The sequence below is a fragment of the Scyliorhinus torazame genome, chromosome 1, assembly GCF_047496885.1.
Source record: "Scyliorhinus torazame isolate Kashiwa2021f chromosome 1, sScyTor2.1, whole genome shotgun sequence".
Taxonomy (NCBI): Eukaryota; Metazoa; Chordata; class Chondrichthyes; order Carcharhiniformes; family Scyliorhinidae; genus Scyliorhinus; species Scyliorhinus torazame.
In genome coordinates this window covers 69,437,962-69,458,382 of record NC_092707.1, presented here as the reverse complement: position 1 = coordinate 69,458,382, position 20,421 = coordinate 69,437,962, and the positions used below count along the sequence as shown (strand labels likewise).

General features: G+C 40.9%; 1 protein-coding gene across 4 annotated transcripts in view; it reads left to right on the top strand.

Moving 5' to 3' along the window:
- rbm19 (RNA binding motif protein 19) overlaps positions 1–20,421 on the top strand; it is a 436,673-nt gene that overhangs the window by 405,631 nt on the left and 10,621 nt on the right. For 2 of the 4 annotated variants that reach the window (XM_072496480.1, XM_072496442.1), the window contains one exon: positions 9,581–10,953. The exons of 1 other annotated variant lie outside the window; for it this stretch is intronic. The gene's annotated coding sequence lies outside the window, so the exon portion shown is untranslated. Of the gene's footprint in view, positions 1–8,901; positions 8,920–9,580; positions 10,954–20,421 lie in introns of those variants that run through there. One more of the 4 variants, XM_072496470.1, reaches the window with a different exon arrangement.

The following is a 20,421-nucleotide window of genomic DNA, read 5'->3' as shown; positions in this document are numbered from 1 at the left end:
AGACCTGAAGAATCTGGGTCCTGTGGTCGCAGAAAATATGGATGTCCATGGAGTAGTAACGCTTCTTAATAGGCTGACATGCTGGACCTTGATGGCCATATGAGTGCAGTCAATGGCACTCTGGATTTGGGGAAAGTCTGCAATAGCCCCAAAGCCTGGCTGGCTTGGCCTGTCTGGTAATGAATGAATGTGTCGACCTACCTGAATAGAGCATCAGTTAAAAGCTTGATGCACCTATGGGCAGCTGATTGGGAGACTCCACACAGATTTGGATTGTATTGAATTGGATTTGTTTTATTGTCACGTGTACCGAGATACAGTGAAAAGTCGGCGTCCAGTCCAGACGGATCATTCCATACATAAAGAAAACATAGGGCATACATAAATACACAATGTAAATGCATAGACACAGGCATCGGGTGAACCATACAGAGAAGATGTTTGAAGAGATCAGATCAGTCCATGCGACGGTCATTCAGGAGTCCGGTAACGGAGAAGAAGCTGTTTTTGAATCTGTTAGTGCGTGTTCTCAGACTTTTGTGTCTCCTGCCCGATGGAAGAAGTTGGAAGAGTAAATACTGGAAGGGGTCTTTGGTTGTGCTGCCCGCTTTCCCAAGGCAGCAGCAGATGCAGACGGTAAATGGATGGGAGGCAGGTTTGCATGATGGACTGGGCTATGTTCACGACTCTCTGTAGTTTCTTATGGTCTTGGACCGAGCATTTGCCATACTGGGCTGTGATGCAGTGTCAGGTGGATGTACTGTTAAGAAATGGGTGTTTATCAAATAGCTGCAGTGATGTCAGTGTGTGGGTGGAGCTGGGCTCTGCTCTGCTTTTTACTTTTGTTTTGTGCTGGAAGCTGGTTTTGGCTCTGTTTAGTTTTGCTTTCAGTTGGAGAGTTGCATGTGAACCAAGCAGATGTGTGTATTGATCGTCCTCTCTGCAATCTCAAAATCACTTAATGATTTCAAAGCAATACTTGTTTCTGTAGAGAATCTAAACCTGCTGTCTTTATTTAAAAAGGGTTTAACTTATGGATGTTGTTAGGGGAGTTATTAAGGGTTATTCATAGAGTACTGTATCTTTTGGGGGGTGGTCAGGATTGGTAGTGGATAAACTGTTTACTGTGTGTTTATAAAATGTTAACTGGATTCATCGAATAAACATTGTTTTTAAAAAAAATATTTTTAGTTCTCTGTTGCATCTCACCTGTAAAGTGGGTCCTTCTGCTCCCCATAACCAAAATCTATTTAAAGTTGCGGGTCAGGTGAACTCCATGATATACTTTGGGGTTCTCTAAAACCTGACCAATATTAGCAGCCAGACAGGATGCTTTCTATGGTGCATCAGTAAAAATTGGTAAGAGTCAATGTGGACATGCCGAATTTCCTTAGTTTTCTGAGAAAGTATAGGTGCTGTTGTGCTTTCTTGGTCGTAGCGTTGGCATGGGCGGACCAGGACAGATTGTTAGTGATGTTCACACCTCGGAATCTGAGGCTGTCAACCATCTCCACCTCGGCACTATTGCTGCAGACAGGGGTGTGTACAATATTTTGCTTCCTGAAGTCAGTGACCAGCTCTTTAGTTTTGCCGGCATTGAGGGTGAGATTGTTGTCGTTACACCACTCCACTAGGTTCTCTATCTCCCTCCTGTACTCGGACTCATCGTTGTTCGAGATCCAACCCACTACGGTCGTGTCATCAGCAAACTTGTAGTTGGAGTTGGAGCCAAATTTTGCCATGCAGTCGTGTGTGTATAGGGAGTTTAGTAGGGGGCTAAGTACGCAACCGTGCGGGCCCCTGTATTGAGGACTATCGTGGAAGAGGTTTTATCTTTTATCCTTACTGATTGTGGTCTATGGGTCAGGAAGTCGAGGATCCAGTTGCAGAGGGAGGAGCGAAGTCCTGGGTTTTGGAGCTTTGATATGAGCTTGGCTGGGATTACGGTGTTGAAGGCGGAGCTGTAGTCGATGAATAAGAGTCTGACGTAGGAGTCCTGGTTGTTGCCGAGATGCTCCAGGGTTGAGGGTCGGGCCAGGGAGATGGCATCTGCTGTGGACCGGTTCTGGCGGTATGTGAATTGCCGTGGATCAAGGCATTCTGGGAATGTGGAGTTGATCTGTCTCATGACCAACCTCTCGAAGCACTTGATAATGATCGACGTCAAGGCCACCGGACGGTAGTCGTTGAGGCACGTTGCCTGGTTTTTTTTGCCACCGGTATGATGGTGGTCTTGAAGCAGGTGGGAACCACGGAACGGAGTAGGGAGAAGTTGAAGGTGTCCGCGAATATATCCGGCAGTTGGTCCGCGCAGGATCTGAGTGCACGACCAGGGACCCCGTCAGGACCCTTCACTTTCCATGGGTTCCCTTTCAAGAAGGCCGATCTGACTACGGAAGCTGTGACGGCAGGCTGCTGGGCAGTTGGCAACGGTTTGATAGTTTCCTGATCGAACCGAGCAAAGAATGCATTGAGTTCATCGTGGAGGGGTGTGCTGCTGCCGGAGATTTTACTCTGTTTTGCTTTGTCGCCCATTATGGTGTTTAAGCCTTGCCACAACCGAGTCCGTGACATTAGTCTGTGACTCTAGCTTGTATTGTCTCTTGGCAGCCCTGATACTTTGCAGAAGTTGTACCTGGATTTCTTGTATAGATTAGAGTCGCTTGTCTTGAACGCCTCAGACCTGGCCTTCTGTAGGAAGTGAATCTCCTGATTTAAACCATGGTTTCTGGTTGGGGAATGTTGCATCCTACCTTCATTGACACGCAGTCTTCTACACACTTGCTGATGAAGTCTGATGGTGGTGGCATACTCGTTTAGGATGATTGCTGAGTTCTTGAATATGGACCAGTCCACTGACTCCAAGCAGTCACATAGAAACTCTTTTGTTGTCTTGGACCAGCACAGCACAACCTTTATTTTTATTTTTTTTAAATAAATATAGAGTACCTAATTCATTTTTCCAATTAACGGGCAATTTTGCGTAGCCAATCCACCTACCTTGCACATCTTTAGGTTGTGGGGGCGAAACCCACGCAAACGCCAGGAGAATGTGCAAACTCCACATGGACAGTGACCTAGAACCAGGATCGAACCTGGGACCTCGGCGCTGTGAGGCAGCAATGCTAACCACTGCGCCATCGTGCTGCCCCGGCACGACCTTCTTAATCGGTTTCTCCCGCTTGTATGCCGGGAGAAGGAGCACCATCTTATGGTCCAATTTCCGGAAGTGCGGTCGTGAAATGGATCAGTAGGCTCCCTTGATTTTTGTTTAACTATGGTCGAGAATGTTTGCACCCCTGGTGAGACAGGAGATGTGCTGGTGGAATTTTGGCAGTACACTCTTTGAGGGGGCCTGGTTGAAGTCCCCGCCATGGTGAACAAGGCCTCCGTCTATTCTGTTTCATTTTGTTATTTATAGCGGTGTTCTATTCGTCAAGCGCCCTCTTCACTTCCGCCAGCTGTGGGATGTAGGCTACCATGATAATGGCAGAACTGAACTCCCATGAAAGGTAGTATGGGTGGCACTTCACAGTCAGGTATTCCAGGTCCAGGAAGCTGTAGTTCGCTAAGATCGGCAGGTCGGAGCACCAGGAGGAGTTGTTGAGGCACCCCTTCCACCCTTCATTTGCCTGATTACGCCGTGCGGTCCATCCGGTGTATTGAGAAGCCATCAGGTTGTATGGCATAGTCCGGTGATGCAGGGATGTGTCATGTCTTCGTGAAATAGAGCACACAGCAGTCTCTTACTTCCCTCTGAGAGATAAGTCTAGTGCTAAGGTCGTCCAACTTATTTTCGATCGCTTGGACGTTTGCCAGGAGTATGCTGGGGAGCTCACTAACCCCTGGAATTATTCGGATGCATGAATGTTGAGGGCTACAGTGACCTTCAGAGCTATTGGCATTGGGTACCCAACCATATAATTGGAGGTAATCTCTGACCCAATCACATTGCACAATGGTGTCCCTTGAAAGGTGGAGTCTCCTGTGCCACTGGACCTCTGGCATGTTGAAGTAGCTTGATTGCTACCTGTACGCTCTGGCAGCAGGTACTGACATTTTCTGCAGTGCCGTCCTCATTGCTGGCCTTGCAACCCCAGTTGATGTGCCTCGTCTCCTATGGGTTTCGCCCTGCGACGCTGTCTGCGGACACGGTCTCTTATCCTGTTTGCTCCTCCCTTCCTCAGAGCAGTGCCCCCAGCGGAGTACACAATTCCCACCTGAAATGCAAATAGTACCCCCTGTGCCTTGAATATTACAATGGGCAGAAATGCTCCAACAGAGTTGATAAAAGTATTCAGAACAAGGCTAACAAAGCAAATACTTCAAAGAAACGTAGGAAAATGTCTTGAAATCTCAAGACTAAAGCAACACCAAATTGTCACCTGAACTGTTAACTTTCACAGCAAATGCTCCAGCCTCCTTTATCCCGCCAATGGATGAGAAAAGTACGGAAAGAAGGGATGGCCACCTGCCCATGTTAGTGTGCCGACCTAAAAATAGCACAGGCAACAAGTAATTCTAGTTGATAGCATTTTTACTAGCCTTAGCAAGCTTATTAATTGTCAGTGGGCAAAATCGCCAGAGTGCGATATGATGTCAAACAAGTACCCAATGTCTCCCTGCGCAGTTTTACTTCTAGGTCTAAAGCGTGCACAAAAATATTGAAAACAAGTCTGTCCCAGGTTTGTTGACGAAAGTGGGCACATTAAACACACATCAAAACATACTTTTGCATGCCGTTTCCTTATTAAGTTTATAATCTTGAAGAAGTTAGAAATTAATAGAAAACTGCGAAATGATATCATAAAGAATGACTTCATATGGCATAGAGAGTCCATACCTTAAGTTCCACCATATGTTGGCAACATACGACACAAAAGGTTACTGATCATCTTTTTATCCAACATTTCATAAACTAGTGAATGGCCTGTAACATCTGTCCAAGCAATTTTGCTGCCATTGTAGATTGGACCAAACATCTCTTGAAATCATTGTGTATTTCTAGAACCAATAGAAAACTAGGTCCCCTAGTATCAAAGCAATGGTTGCTATTGGCCAATACTGTCAGCTGATGAGGTATGATGGCCTTGGATTCGATCATGGGCAGTAGTCATTTGATGACATCACAAGCTCTTGTAAAACTCTATTTGCAGTTTTGTGAATTAGGCTATTACAGCCTTCACCTTGTACAATAATATGCAATCTCATTGCACTGCCTTCACATCAGTTATCAGGCAAGAAATTACCATGAAAATAATAGTGGGGTTAATGGCGCTCACTGTTATCTGTACACAAATCAGATAACAACTTCAGGCAAATGCAGTTCCAAAATGCCATAAGTTCGTGTCAGAGTTGCACTATTCTGCCATAAGCTGTGAGAAAATTGAATATTTTGCCTGGTTTACCATTCAAAGGTATTGAGTGTATTGAGGTTCCTGTACTGAAGCCATAGAAATGGGCTTGCCTTGTTCAGTCTAAGTACCCTTTTTAATGGTGCGTTAAGATGTAATTACTCTAAAACAACCTCTTCGGCACTGAAAATTGACTTTCATATGAGTGCAATTGCATTCTTTCAGTGTCTAAATGTTGTTGGGAGATTTTTTTTTCTCAATCTGATTTTTCTTTTCCTCTTCCTGTTTCATTTTCCAAACCTGATTTGACAGTGAATTCCGTATTATACTTACACTTCCTCGTTCAAATTCTGCATATTTTAATTCATAATTTCAAGATCTTATTAAGGGAATACACAGTTATTTGCCCTGTTCACACAGGTCCCAGATTCCCTCTTGAGCATGTTGTACCATTTTAATTTCCCACTTGCAGCAACTTGTGTAAAAGCTCATGGAAATTGAACAGGCAGCGTCATATCTTTTCGTCAAAGTAAATTTGGGTCCATTATTTTCCCAATTTAGTGGATTATAATCTTTTCTCTACTGCTAATTTTAGGTAATAGTAATCATTCTTTGCATACAGGGAGAGGTGTTGGTGTGGTGTTATTGTCACTGGACTAGCAATCTAGAGACCCAGGGTAATGCTCTGGGGACGTGGGTTCAAATCTCACCTCGATAGATGGTGAAATATGAATTCAATGAAAGAAAATCTGGAATTAACCTCAAAGGAAAATGAGAAAGGTCCAAGAAGATTCCAGGAATCTGGAAAAGGTCTTGTTAAGTGAAATCAAGAGTGAGAAGCCGAGGCACGCTCCAAGTTTAACTAGAGGAAGCTGCTGGAAACAGATTTATAGCAAGTGGGCTGAAATAAGCCAGAGATCCAAGGAGACAGCTGAAAGTCTGCAACTCCATACTATGTGAAGCAGTGGTGTTCTGTTGGCCTGGCTGAGTATCTGAGAGAGTGTGTGGAAGGCAAAATTTGAATGCATATTGCGACCAAGAGGGGAGGAACATCAGAAGTGAGGTTGAAACCCTGGAGGTGGATCTTTGTTGAAGATACCCAAGCTAAAAGACAGAACTTCTGTGAGACTGGTTGGCTCTCAGTGTGACAGATGTCTGGGGGGAGCTGATGGGACATCTGTAGCATCTGTTTGGGATGGCATCTTTGATTTGTTTTCAGTGTTTGATGTGTCTGACCACATGCATGGTTTACTGGACTCTACACTTGTGAACATTAGAGTATAAGATAGATTGTGTAACTTGTGTTATCCTTATAAATCGTTACATATTAAGGTTAGTTAGGATCTATGAGGCCTAGTTCCACCTAGGATCTGACTTGTCCAGTAGTAGCACCAAATTTAATCATAACAGATCAAAGAAATACTGTGAATGGGACCTGTTGCTGCAATGGCACAAGTTGGTCTCACTCCATTGGCCATCCCAGTTACAGACAAGCTTACTGCTACTCGAGGAAGGTGTTGTATGGTGATGTATTCAACAGGCATATTGCTGAAACTGTGGGGTTACCTTTCAGGTGGATAAAGATTTTCAAATCGCCAATCACGTGTATGTTCACTGTCAGACTGCCTTGGTGAAATTTCATGCAAGCCCCTTCAACAGGACACTGGTGAACTTTACAATTACAAATGTGAATATGCAAGGAGCCTATGGAATTTTAATTTAGCTGGAGAGTTCATGATTGATAACCTATTTGAAAAATAAGTTATTTAACCCAAAATATTTGAGAACCACTGCCTTGAAAGAAAAAATATCCCATCACATCACAATTATTTATGGTTGGTAACCTACCTTTGTGATGGATATCTTCCATCTAAGCATGTTAACTATAATTGTATAATTGCTAAAAGCAAGTTTCCCACATTTTACTCAAGTAATATTTCAACTCCTACAAGTAGAGTTGCAGCGTCTATGTTGGAATGTCCTAAAGGAAACTAAATTGTCCATTTTTTGTCTGAAATTAAGTGAAAATTATCAGGACTGGTTTAAAAACAAAATCAAATGTTGCCTGGGATAATATCCCTTATAAAGGAATGCCTTTGTTAACTATATCTTTCCTAATTGGTGTCAAGTATTCTGTGGACCTTCTAAACAAAATGGAGGTGAAGGATGGGAATACTGTGCAATTTTGTAGCTACTTCTGTTTAATACTTTTTTATAGCCAACTTTCATAAGCCAGTCTGTTTCTTTTAAACCTGGAGCTGGATTCTCCATTATTGGGACTATGTCCCCACGACATAACGGTGGAGTTTCACACCAGAAAAACTGGCGTGAAAGGACCACTAATTCCTAGCCCTGTGGGGGATAGCAGGGACCCGTAGTAGATCTTGCAGCTTTTGCTGTAGATACGGGCCCCCGCACTTCCAGGTCGGTGACCGTGCAGCTGGACTCAAAACAGAAATCCCCCATCGGCCGCGCGCCCGACCCTCAACACCCACACAAACATTTACCGGCCACCTATAAGGCCCCCCCATCGCCCTCCGGTCAGCCCGCCCCCGATCAGGGCTGAATCCGCAGCAGCCACAACAGTACCTCGACTGACTGGAGCACATTAGTTCCACACCATCGGGACTTCGGCTGGTCAGGGGCGGAGTGGACCTCTGGCAATGGCCCCAGGTAGGTCCTAGGCGGCGCGGCATACTCCCTGAGAACGCCGCTTTTCGGGGCTGGCAGAATCGGGGCACCGGTATCGGTCCCGATTCCTTGCGAGAAAATGGGTTCTATGCCCTGCGCCGGCCGCCATTTCGGCGTCATGGTGTGGAGAATCCAGCCCCTGATCTCTCAAGATTTTCTTAATGTGACTATGTTAGTGAAAGATTTTGCAACTTTCAAAGATTTGATTTGATTTATTATTGTCACATTTATTAGTATACAGTGAAAAGTATTGTTTCTTGCATGCAAAGATTGGTTCTTTCAGCTTGCACATGCATTTTAAAAAATAAGTATCCAGTAACATTGTGTATAAAGAAAACCATTGATTACAAAGCATACACCATTTCTAAATCAAGAAGGTGAATGGACAACTTTTGACTATGTCTCCATGGAACAAAATTTAAAGCTGAATACCAGACAGTTGATGAAAGTAATATAAATTGCCTCATCTTCCAGTTTCTTCCACCTCAAGAAAGAACATTGCTCCTATTCAGTACCTCGCCAGTCAGTCCCTATAGAGCAAGGAATTCACCCCTTGTGGAGAATGGCAGTGGAAAGCCAGCATTCCATCACTGCACACTGGTGCACAAGTTAACTGTATCTGATCCATCAGGAATAGTTGTTAATTTCTGATCTTTGTTTTATGCTAAATTCAGACCTATTATTCATTTTGGTGGCAAAAACCCACCGTCTTTGTGAACAGAATTTACTGTAAAGAGCAATATCATAAGAAGGCATTGATGAATGGATGTCATTCCTTGGTGGCTTGTTTTATATAACAAAATTAAGAGGATGATTTTGACACCAACTGTTGTTTTCTTTGTCCATAATGCATCAGAGAGGATTCTGTGATGGTATTTAATTTGATTGTTTTTTTGTGAGCACATTAATATTTCCCTTTATTAATATAAGGTAATTTTCAAAATGTAATATTTTTACATCCTATAGCACGTTAGCTGCACTGTCATTACTAAATAGTGATACTAGCTTTCACATGTGCTCAGTGATGCACTCGTGCTGCAGGTGCTGTCATCAGTACACCATCATTACTGAAAGTGCCTGGCCCGCTGCAGGCTACTGCCCATTCACCCAGAACTGTTGGCAAAACAACACAGCTTTAGCCCAGCAGTGTGCAACCCACGGTTTGGATTTAAAATATGCAGATTACTTGCAGCATTTTTAACAGTCACTGATTGCATTACCTTTTTGAGCACACCCACACCCACCCTCCAAAGTTTACTGATCTATCTAATAATAAATGTTTAACTAAACACATTATATCCTTTATCTAACTGATTGCTTTTTAGTAGTCTGGTTCATGCTAGAAAGATGTAAAATGAAACTAATTTGGCCACAAAGTATACTTTATAAAGTCTAAAAAATGTTTTGATGTTTTTATGTAACTTTGTTTATGTGTTACTTTTCTTAATTTAAGGAGTATATTTTGTTCAGAAATAAATCAAATTAGGAATTGACATTGAGAGTATTGATATTTTGACTTTCTTTTTTTCTTTGAGGTGAAACATTAAGTACGTATTTTGAAAGACGCAATAGGCTGTGGCAAAAGGAAAGTTACGAATATCAATCCAAGTTCCACGACTACGTCTCTTCTACCTACAAGGCACAAGTCATGATTGATGGAAAACTCTCTACTTGCTTGGATATATACAATGGTTGCAGCTACAATGATGGCAATCCATTCTACCACCTCAAGAAACATCCACATCTTCCACCACTGACATACAGTAGCTGCACTCTATGGTATCTATAGGGTGCATTGCAGCAACACACCAAGGCTTCTTTTACAGTACCTCCAAAACTTGTGATCTACCACCTAGGACCGGGACAGCAGGCGCATGAGAACCCATAGCGCACCATCCCAACTTGGGCATATATTGCAACTCCTTCAGCATCACTAGGTCTACATCCTGGGATTCCCTACCTAAAATCACTGTGGGAGTACCTTCACCACATGGACTACTGCAGTTCAAGAAGGCAGCTCCAGCTTATCACTTCACCACAGCAATGTCGCTAGTTTTGAAAGTTAAGCCAGGCATTTCCCTACAGAGCCAATGGCAGAAAATTGGAGAGAACATTTGTCCCAATGCTCTAGTGTGCACAAGTTGTAAGCCAGTTATACAGCAGCTTCACCAGAATCAGGGGATCAGGTTATTTACCTTTCAGTTGGGGATTATATATATATATATAAAGGGACAGAAGAATATCAACAACTGAAAGGAAAAGTCTAACTCTTAAAATTATCTCATTTTCCATGGTATGCTGGGTTGAGGAATTGAAATGAGCTTTCAAAATTGAAGTCAACCCCACAATCTTGTAATGGGCATTGTAGGCAACTTGTTTGTCTTGGTGTTTCATCTTATTTAAATGTCAGTCTGGGAGGGATTATTGGATGAATCGTAATAAGCCCCTGAATCATCTTAAGGAGAGCATATTCAATTAAAACTCCCATTGTCCCTATTTACTGCCTATTAAGACAACCCCCAACCACATTGGGTTTAACAAAATGTGTGTATTAATTTGTGAAAGAATTTGTGATCATTAATATGCAAGTTTGAAATTGGGCAGCAACAAAGATCATTCAAATTTGGCAAAACAGAATATATAGTATATCTGCTGTATCTCAGGGAGGGAGAGGGAGATTGTAATTATTTACAATGATTTTCATTGCTTCCTCACACACTCCTTTTATGTCATTTGTGGATTTACAGTGATTTCTGAAATCAAGATAATTGTTCAAAAACTTTAAATTTTACCATAGGATATTAAGTCCAGAGTACAAGTTTTGACAAATTTTGTAAATGTGTTTTAAATTCTAAAGCTACTCAATGTTACATATATTTTTAATAAATTTCACTTGAAGAAACATGGACTGAAGAATTGCGTTGGCCATATTTGTTATTTGGAGCAAGTCAAATTTTTGCAGATGCTAATTATCAGAATATAGCAGTAATGTGTTCTTCTGTTTTCTTGAATTTGTGAGCAACCTGCTAAATATTATTTCTTGAAAATCAGTCTTCAAACTTAATTCAAGGCCATTTGATGAAGCCAACACTTGGAAACAGCTCCCTTCCATTTGTATCTTAGGCACAGGTTAATAAAATCATAGAGCTATGAGACTTGATGGTAACTCTTTGAGAAGCTGTCAAAATACTGAAGAACACATTTTCTGAGCATTCACTTAGGCAACAATTATGTTATACATTTAGAAATACATAGGGCGATACAGTAGCACAGTGGTTAGCAATGTTGCTTCACAGCTCCAGGGTCCCGCGTTCGATTCCCACTTGGGTCACTGTCTGTGCAGAGTCTATGTTCTCCCTGTATCTGTGGGTTTCCGCCGGGTGTTCCGGTTTCCTCCCACAAATGCCGAAAGACGTGCTGTTACGTGAATTGAACATTCTGAATTCTCCCTCTGTGTACCTGAATAGGCGCCGGAGTGTGGCGACTTTGGGATTTTCACAGTAACTTCATTGCAGTGTTAATGTAAGCCTACTTGTGACAATAATAAAGATTATTATATTATTAGAATGTACAGCACAGAAACAGCCATTGGATCTACCCAGACCTTGCCAGTGTTTATGCTCCACTCTTACCTCTTCCCATCCTTCCTCCTTGAGATCTACCAGCATAACCTTCTATTCACTTCTCTCTCATATGTTATCTAGCCTCACCTTAAAAATGCCCATACTATTCACTTCTGAAATTCCTTGTAGTAGCAAGTGCTACATTCTCACTATTCTCGGTAGAGAAGTTTCTTTTGAATTGCCAACTTGATTTCTTATATTGATGGTCTCTAGTTTAGCTCTTTGGCACAAATGGAAGCGTTTTTCGCTATCTGCTTTATCTAAACCTTTTAAAATTTTGAAGATCTCTATTAAGTCACCTTCAGCCTTCTCTTTTCAAAAGAAAAGAGACCGACGGACTACATCTTTTCCTCTACCTGTGCAGTTCTAGTTTCATCTTTTGTAAATCATAATCTCACCCTCTCCGATGCCTCTGTATCCTTTTTTTATAATATGACAACCAGAATTGTACACTGCTCCCGAGTGTGGGTTGATCAAGGTTCAATGCACCGTTAGCAGAACTGAGTACAAGCCTGAATTTAGCTTTGATCAAACTGTACCTTTCATAGCCTAAATCTGCATTTCCTTTTGCAGTGCTGTTCTAGATGTTGCAAAATCAACGTAATTTTTCCATCCCTGTGAATGAATGGAAACTAATGAAATATGACCTTCACGAATGCAACTCAAATAAAATCAAAAGACAAAGTTGTTGGATTACTAAAATGACATGCATTGTGGCACTGTCCGCAATATAGTAATTGTGATAATGGCTTTTGTAAGACAAGTGTGCCACCAAAGAGTTAATCTCGCCAAAAATATAATTGATGCATTTTGCTGTGAGCAAGTATTTGTCAGAGGGAGTGATTATTTTACTACACTGCTTTTGAATGTTTTCGAATTGTCATTGGCATTGGTTCAGTAACATTACCCAGGTCTGCTGACAGCTGATTTTCCAGTATGTAAAACAGCATTTGCAGTTAGCTCTTAGATGTGGTCAGTGTGTAACACAGCAGCGGCTGAGCAGACCGATTATACCGCCAGAATAGTCAGCAGCGAGATAGCAGACAAAACATCTGTGTCTCATTTTCATATCTAGCTAAATAAAATGACACAAAAACACACAAGCAGACTCGGGGGTAGTTGCGTGTTTCTCCTGGGAATGAGAAAAGCATGTTGGAAAGATGCAGGTTATCAGAGAACCATGAAGACAATAATATAACCTGACACATTTGAAATGAGACACCAGTTGTCATGGCAACAGCTCACGTGGGAGTAGATCTCGAGAGACAGCTATGAGATGTAGTATAAATGATGTTTGATTAGAACTTAAATCATTTAGGCTCATGGAAGATGGGCCTTTTGTCAGCATGGAACCTTGGGTCACTTGTAAAGCGACTGGGCCTGAACGTATTAGCCTTACACGTGGTCCTGGGGGTGAAAGGGCATGCAGACTGATTAGTTTGCCCTTCTCCACTTAGTTTTTCATAACCTTCTGAGTACTAAAGCATCATTTCTATACCAAAAACCACTTCACATGTAAAGAGACCATTTACTCTTGATAATAGAAGTACTGTTAACATTTTAAAATTTGGAATATTGAGCTGCTTAATGTAGCATTGTTTAAAGTGGTTTCATATTGTAAAAGCTTTTCTACATGTTACAGCATTTTATTGTGCAGCAGATAAGTTGTTCTGAAATAGTTAAGGAAATGGACGCCACTATCCCCCACTTAATGTAAAAATAAATCTCTTTTGCAATGTGCATACAACATTTCTGTCTGTAATTTAAACTTTAACAGCGTTGCATATCTTTTAAGTTCCACTTTGCGTGCACAGAACAACTATTATTCATCTTATTTGAAACAAAATTCTGGCAGCATCTCCAATTTGCAATTAATGTAGTTGCAGTTTATTTTCTGTGTTCCTCCAGGCTGCTGGAAATTGCATGTTTCTTTTATTTGGTGGCGGCAAGTGCAGAAATGTAACGTGTGCATCGCTTGCCTGAAGGGCCGTGTCATTTGCAGTGTTTCAAGTAATGAATCCTGGATCTGGGCTCTCTTAGACAAATGACCTGTGGCCTAGCGGCCGTTTGTGGACCCAAATGATTTTGTCAGCTGTCACTTTGTAGCCAGAAAAATGTCAAAGCCTGTGGACAAGTGCTGCATGAAAGAATTTCTACCTTCCATTAAATATTCCGTGCTAAATAAGCTCTCGTTATCTAATAACCAATGTGATCCAAGATTAGAAAATTCCTTTGGGGTCCAGCATGCAGACTTAACTCCTTTTACACTAATTTTCTGTTAATTCTATTCAAGAATAGGAATAGTATTATCATCTAGAATTTCTGTTTATTCTGGTTACAGAACCTTGCGTCATGTTTAAATGGCAGTAACTTTTCTTAACAAAAAGTTGCATTTAATTTCATACCAAGTATCATTTGTCTATACAGCATTTTCAGTAGAATTTCTTTGTTGTTTTATTTTTTTTTGTTAGTATTCTGCTCATCATTCTGTTTGCATTCTAATTCCTCCATGTCCTATTTTTAGTGAATAATTGAACAAATTTACATTAAATCTCTTTCCGCATTTAGCACACAGGTAAAATTAAACCTCCATGTGTTCATGTAAGTAATAGTGTTGAGCACTAACAGGTAAGAGGTAAAAGGCCAAATGTCTGTAGATGTCTCAACTGGAGATTGTTTCTGACCACTTCAAACAGCTAACGGTAGGGGAATCAAAGCTTTGTTTGTGTTTGTTTAATTAGCAAAAAGAAACCTTTAATGAACATTGACAAAGTTAATCATGTAGTTATCAAACATTAGTACTTTGCACATCTGATTGGTGAATTTACAGAATGCTACGCAGGCAATTCCTGTAACAAAGAGCACGCTAAAAATTCTTCATTAGCAATTTAATAAAAGTTGAAAGATGATGGCTTTTTCATTAAACTAATATATTTGTGCCAAACCTAAGATTTTGAACCATGTTAGTTTCTTCCTCTGATTAATTTGCCGTACAGAGTGCTATAAATTATTTAAGTTGAGGCCAACCAAATGTTTCATTAGTCATGAAGCTTGGTGCTAAATTCATTCCATATTTCAAAGTTCAGTTCAGTGAAGGACTAGATTGCGTAGTGAACTACACACTTACATTCCACTTCTGGCTTCAAATCCATTCTCATTGACGAGATGGAAGTCTTTCCCCCTCTAGTGACTGTATGACTTTGAGTAGTCTCAATCCAGTTCCATTAGGTATGAACTAGCAGTACAGAACAGTCTAAAGTTCAGCTTTAATTCAAATCTCAGGCACAAATATCAGGTGCAGCAAAAAGAAAAATTCACACTAGAGTACAACAAGGCTTCTGAAACTGAAGTTCCAATGAGTTGTTGAAGAGTAGAAGGAGTTTTATTTTGCATCTGGTCATGCCGTATCTAATGTGGGAGTGCTTGGTGCCAATGTAGGATATGCAAAAATAAAGCTTTCCATTCCCAGAACTGGCATCTGTCACCTTATTGAGCACAAAAACAAAATTGGTTCAATTTTTATTGCACTAATTATAATTACTAATATTTTGGCAGAATATCAGGAAAACTGTTCATTGTGAGACTATGAAACAAGATTAAACAATGTGATAGAATTATTCCATAGCCACTCCCAGCTCTTGTGTTCAGAATGTGGGACATATGAAGCAAGAGGCAGTAAGAAATATTAAAATATAAGCGGCATGTGCCCAGTGATCGCTTTTTCTCAGGAGCCAGTATAGAAATGATTTATCAATGAAAGCAAATTGGTAGCATAAAATATGAGAGCGAATTTCTGGGGAGCAAGTTATCCAGTGATATCAGAAGTACTGAATCCATGAAATGCTCGGTCACAAGTTATAAAAAACCTGATATACTGCAAAATAAATATATTTTTTCACCTTTCCTAATTCGTCCAAATTTCTTAATTTAGTTGCTGAAGGCACTGAATCTTATTGGTACATGTTTATATTGTTGCCTGCAGTCTACTGCCATCTTACCTAAGTGACTTTTCACTTGAGGCGAAATAGTAAGTGTTGCCAATCTGTTTAACTATGTAGGGCATCACATCCAAGTCCAATATTTTCCTTCACACATGCACATGTACACACACTCACGTGTTCATTTGTGCTATCGCACTCTCTCTCTTTCCCCCCCCCCCCCCCCACCAGTGATAATCATTGGATAACAATCAGATGGTCCCAAAACATGGAAGACAATTGTACCATTAGTAAGATTCAGCATGGGCCAGCATTTCAATCCAGTGCTTTTTCATCATTATGATTTAGTGCAATGTCACAAGAAGTCAAGTTATTGGTATCATGGTTTATCCTATACTTAATCCTAACAGCTCACTGTAAGAATTTTATAGCACATTTGACAGCATGTCATAATTTGACATTCAAAATTCTTGATCATCAAATTGCTCATTTGTTGCAAATTATATTGTAGTTATATAGCACAACTATGATGGATTGATATTTTATGTTTTTAAGCTTCAATTTTCTCAATTTTTGTTATTGTTTTGTAAGGATATGATTTCTAATCTATAATCTTTGAACATAATTATTTGCTGCAGAGATCTCATACAAAATGCCAATAAGTAGACTCAAAAAATATATAGAAGCACCTTAGAAATGATATTTGCCTATTTTGTTCCAAATTTATTTTTGTACCACATTGGTGCATGTGTGCGCAGAGGATGGGTTGAGGAATCACAGTTAACCTTTTTTATTTATTTATTTAAATTTAGAGTACCCAATTCATTTTTTCCAATTAAGGGGCAATTTAGTGTGTTCAATCCACCTACCCTGCACATCTTTGGGTTGCGGGGGCAAAACCCACGGGAAGAATGTACAAACACCACACAGACGGTGACCCAGAGCCGGGATCGAACCTGGGACCTCAGCGCCATGAGACTGCAGTGCTACCACTGCACCACCGTGCTACCCAACACACAGTTAACCTTTTAATTACTTTATTGCTTTTCATGCATTTGCAGCACAGTGGGATGTGCATAAAATGGGTCATATTTATGAAATTGGGGTTTTAAAAAACTGTTTATAATTGATTAAAATACTTCTTTAAAATAAGAAGCGTCACCCGACACACACCCGCACAATAATAAAGTTAGTTGAGGAATGAACTATGCAGATAACAGAATTCCAGGATTCAATCTGTAGTCTGTACTCGGTTAGCAATCTCAGCCAGGGCATGAAGAGAGAGACTACATTTGGCTCAATGCCCTGGATTAGGTGCGGAAAATCAGCAAGATTTCCCACTCCTAATTGCTGTCCAATCCTAAACTACCCCCTGTAGTTGAATAGTCTGCCTGTACTTGCTCTAGGCCCCAGTCTACTTCTGAAGAACAGCCACTTTGACAAGATACAGAAGAGCAGCTGCCACTGGTGGAGCAGTATACTTACAAAGAATGCCTTCAGCATTACGGGGTGAAAATAAGCAGAAGGGAGAAAAGATTTTTTGACATTAATTGGGAACTAATGGAAACTGAGCATGGAATTAGGATCCTCTTAACTTCACGTGCATACAATCTTTTTGCCAGTTCCTTCAAAGCATTCTCCATTATAAAACTTTGGAGGTGCAGAAAACTGCTCAGTGGACTACACAAACTGCTTACAGCACTGATATAGAAATCAGATCAAACCATTCACATTCACTGTGATCCATATGCATCAGATAGCAAGCATTCACTTCCAGGCCACTGTTTAGCGCTGTGTGATGGGTTTGATCAGTGAGTTTAACTCAACTGCTGTTGACAGTGATTCATGGCCAAGGCAAACTACTGATTTTCTGATAGGAGCCTTCACCGCACAAAATGACGTGCATCACATATCTGTATGAGAATTCTTTAAGCCCTGCAAGCGGTAGCAGATTTAGTGCATTTGAACATTGGTTGTTCTCTGGAAGAGCTGAAATCATTTTGGCATGTGAATTTTCCCACTGTCTGCCAGATGCATGCCAACTAAACTACTGAGATATTCATCCCTATCACTGTGGTATAAATGACTGGCATCATGCCAGTGAGGCTTCTGTGCTTTTGGGAGGCAATGTGCTTCTTCCTTCCAGAATTTTGGTGGATGGGGCTTAACCCTTCAACCTCACCTGATTGTGTGTGTTGTAAAGCTCTTGTTGCATCATTTCTATTGTATAAAATTAATTGTTGCAGTTAAGATCCCATTTTTCTTGTAACAGTTGTACCATGCTCCTTGCAAGTGAGCTGCATCTTAGTTGATGGTTTTGTAACCCAGAATCGACAATTCACTTATTGCAATAACTGCACTATAATTTACATACAATTCCAACCACTTATTCTACTCCATCAGTTCACATGCAGAAAGACCACCTGCCAGACTTGGTTTCATAGAATCCCCACAGTGCAGAAGGAGGCTATTCGGCCCAACCCTCCGAAAGAGCCCCCTAACTAGGCCCACTCTCCCACCCTATCTCCATAACCTAACCACACCTCTTTGAACACTGAGGGGCAATTTAGCAAGGCCAATCCACCTAACCTTATATTGGGACCGTGGGAGGAAACCGGAGCACCTGGAAGAAACCCACGCAGAGACGGGGTGAAAGTGCAAACTCCATACAGTCACCCAAGGTGGGAATCAAGCCCGGGTCCCTGGCCCTGTGAGAAAGCAGTGCTAACTATTGTGCCACACAAAGTAAGATTTGTTTGTGGGTTTCTTTTTAACTTTAAACAGATTAGGGAAAGTAATTTGTTGTTCCCCGCACCCTGTAATTTTGAATCTATAGAGAAACCTTCTTTTTCATTTCACTATAAATTTTAATTAGCCTGTTTTAAAGTGCTGGTGTTCTTCACTTTCTGCCACCCAAGGATGAAGGAAGTTAACAGCTGGTTACTGTCAAAAGAAATAAACTGGAGGTATCGTCAGCAGGCATTCTGTTTACCAGTACATCATACAGGCAGTAATTTTAAATAGTGCCCATGAGTTCACTTGCTGATGATAATGAAAGATCAGGACAAAGCAATATAGTAATAAATGGAATATATAAAATCCGATAGAATATCAGCCTTTTGTTTGCTTTTTCATTCTGTAATCTTCACAAGTTTCTCTAAAAAGCCTCCCTCACGGAGTGTGGCTTGCTGGAATCTGAGCTCTCGCTCACTATCTCTCTCGTGCTTATCAACATAACCTCAGCTTACAAAACCAAGTTTTCTTTAAACGTGGGTTGTCAATCCACAATAATAAAAAAGCAACAATATTATGACAAAAGAGACTTCATATTTTCTAACTTCAAATGCAGCATTATCGGTCTTATTGCTGTAGATGCTTGTAATATTCTAAATGCCATTCTATAGTACTGTGGTTTAACCTATAGTAATATAATTGGAAGATGGGAACTGGAAGAAGACCAGTCAACCTCTCAGCCATTTGCCATTCTGTTAGGTCAGAGCTGATCTAATCCTCAAACTGCGTTTGCTTCATATCCCTTGACTAACAAAGATTTGTAGATTGCAATTTTCAAAATCTCAATGAAACCCAGCATCACAGCCTTTCGGGTAGTGTTCCAGATTTCTTCAACACTCTGTGTGAACAACAATTTATATTTATATTGTGCCTTTGACATAATAAAACATCCTAAGGTACTTCACAGTACCTTTATAAAGCAAAGTATGCCACCAAGCCACATGAAATATTCGGTCAAATGACCAAAGGCTTGCTCAAAGTGATAGTGGAGAGGTGATAGGTGTATTCTAGAGCTTGAGCACTAAGCAACTGAAGGCATGACCACCAGTGCTAAAGCAATTGGGAATGCCAGGGAGGCCAGAATTAGAAGAGTGTAGATATGTTGGGTTTATGGGGCTGGAAAAGATTACAGAGGTAAAACTCTTGATCGTGAGCCAATGTAAGTCAATGAGAAATGAAAACGCGCTTGCTGATATCGCTTCAAATTGGATGGGCTCTAACTTTTACGGTTATGTGTCCGTCCCCCCAAAGGAAATTGTTTCTCCCTAAATATCCTTTTGAACCCTTTTTGGACGCCTTGTGGCTGGGAGCTCCTAGTTCAAGTCCCACTTCAGGAGTTGATGCCCACAGAAGATGTGTTCATAACATGGCCAAGTAAGTTGACATCAGCCTGTAAATTCTTCCAGATGACAAGTGCTAAGAGTTTCCTGGTCAGCCATACTGAAGGAGGCAATGGCAAACCACTGAAGTACTTTGCCAAGCATAATCATGAACCAATCCAATGGAAGTTTCAAACTACAGGTGTTACCTGAAGGAGGCAGATTGAGTCCTTTAATAATTTGAAACACTCAAATAGATCACTCCTCAATCTTCTTTACTTGAGGAAATACAAGCCACATTTGTGCAACTTGTCCTCTGCACTCACTCCCAGATTAATCCAGCCTTGTTGAAATACAGTGGCCACAACTGATATAATATTCAAGATGGCATCTGGCCAAGGCATTAGACAACTGAAGTGCAAATTACCTACCTTTGTATTACAACCCCATGAGATAAGGCAAACCTTTTTTAGATAGAAACAGTAGGTATTTGTTCCTACTCGCCTGAATTTGAAACTTTTTAAAAAAGATTTCCATAGCAATCTTTTCTTTTGTGTTTCTTTGTAACTTCCAGCACACAAGGAGGCCATTCGGCCCAACATGTCTGCACTGGCTCCCAAAATATAGTGGCTTTCAAATATAGGGTGACAAGGTTAGCAAAGTTGGGTCTGGGGGGGGGGGGGGGAGTTTGAGGGTTGGTGGG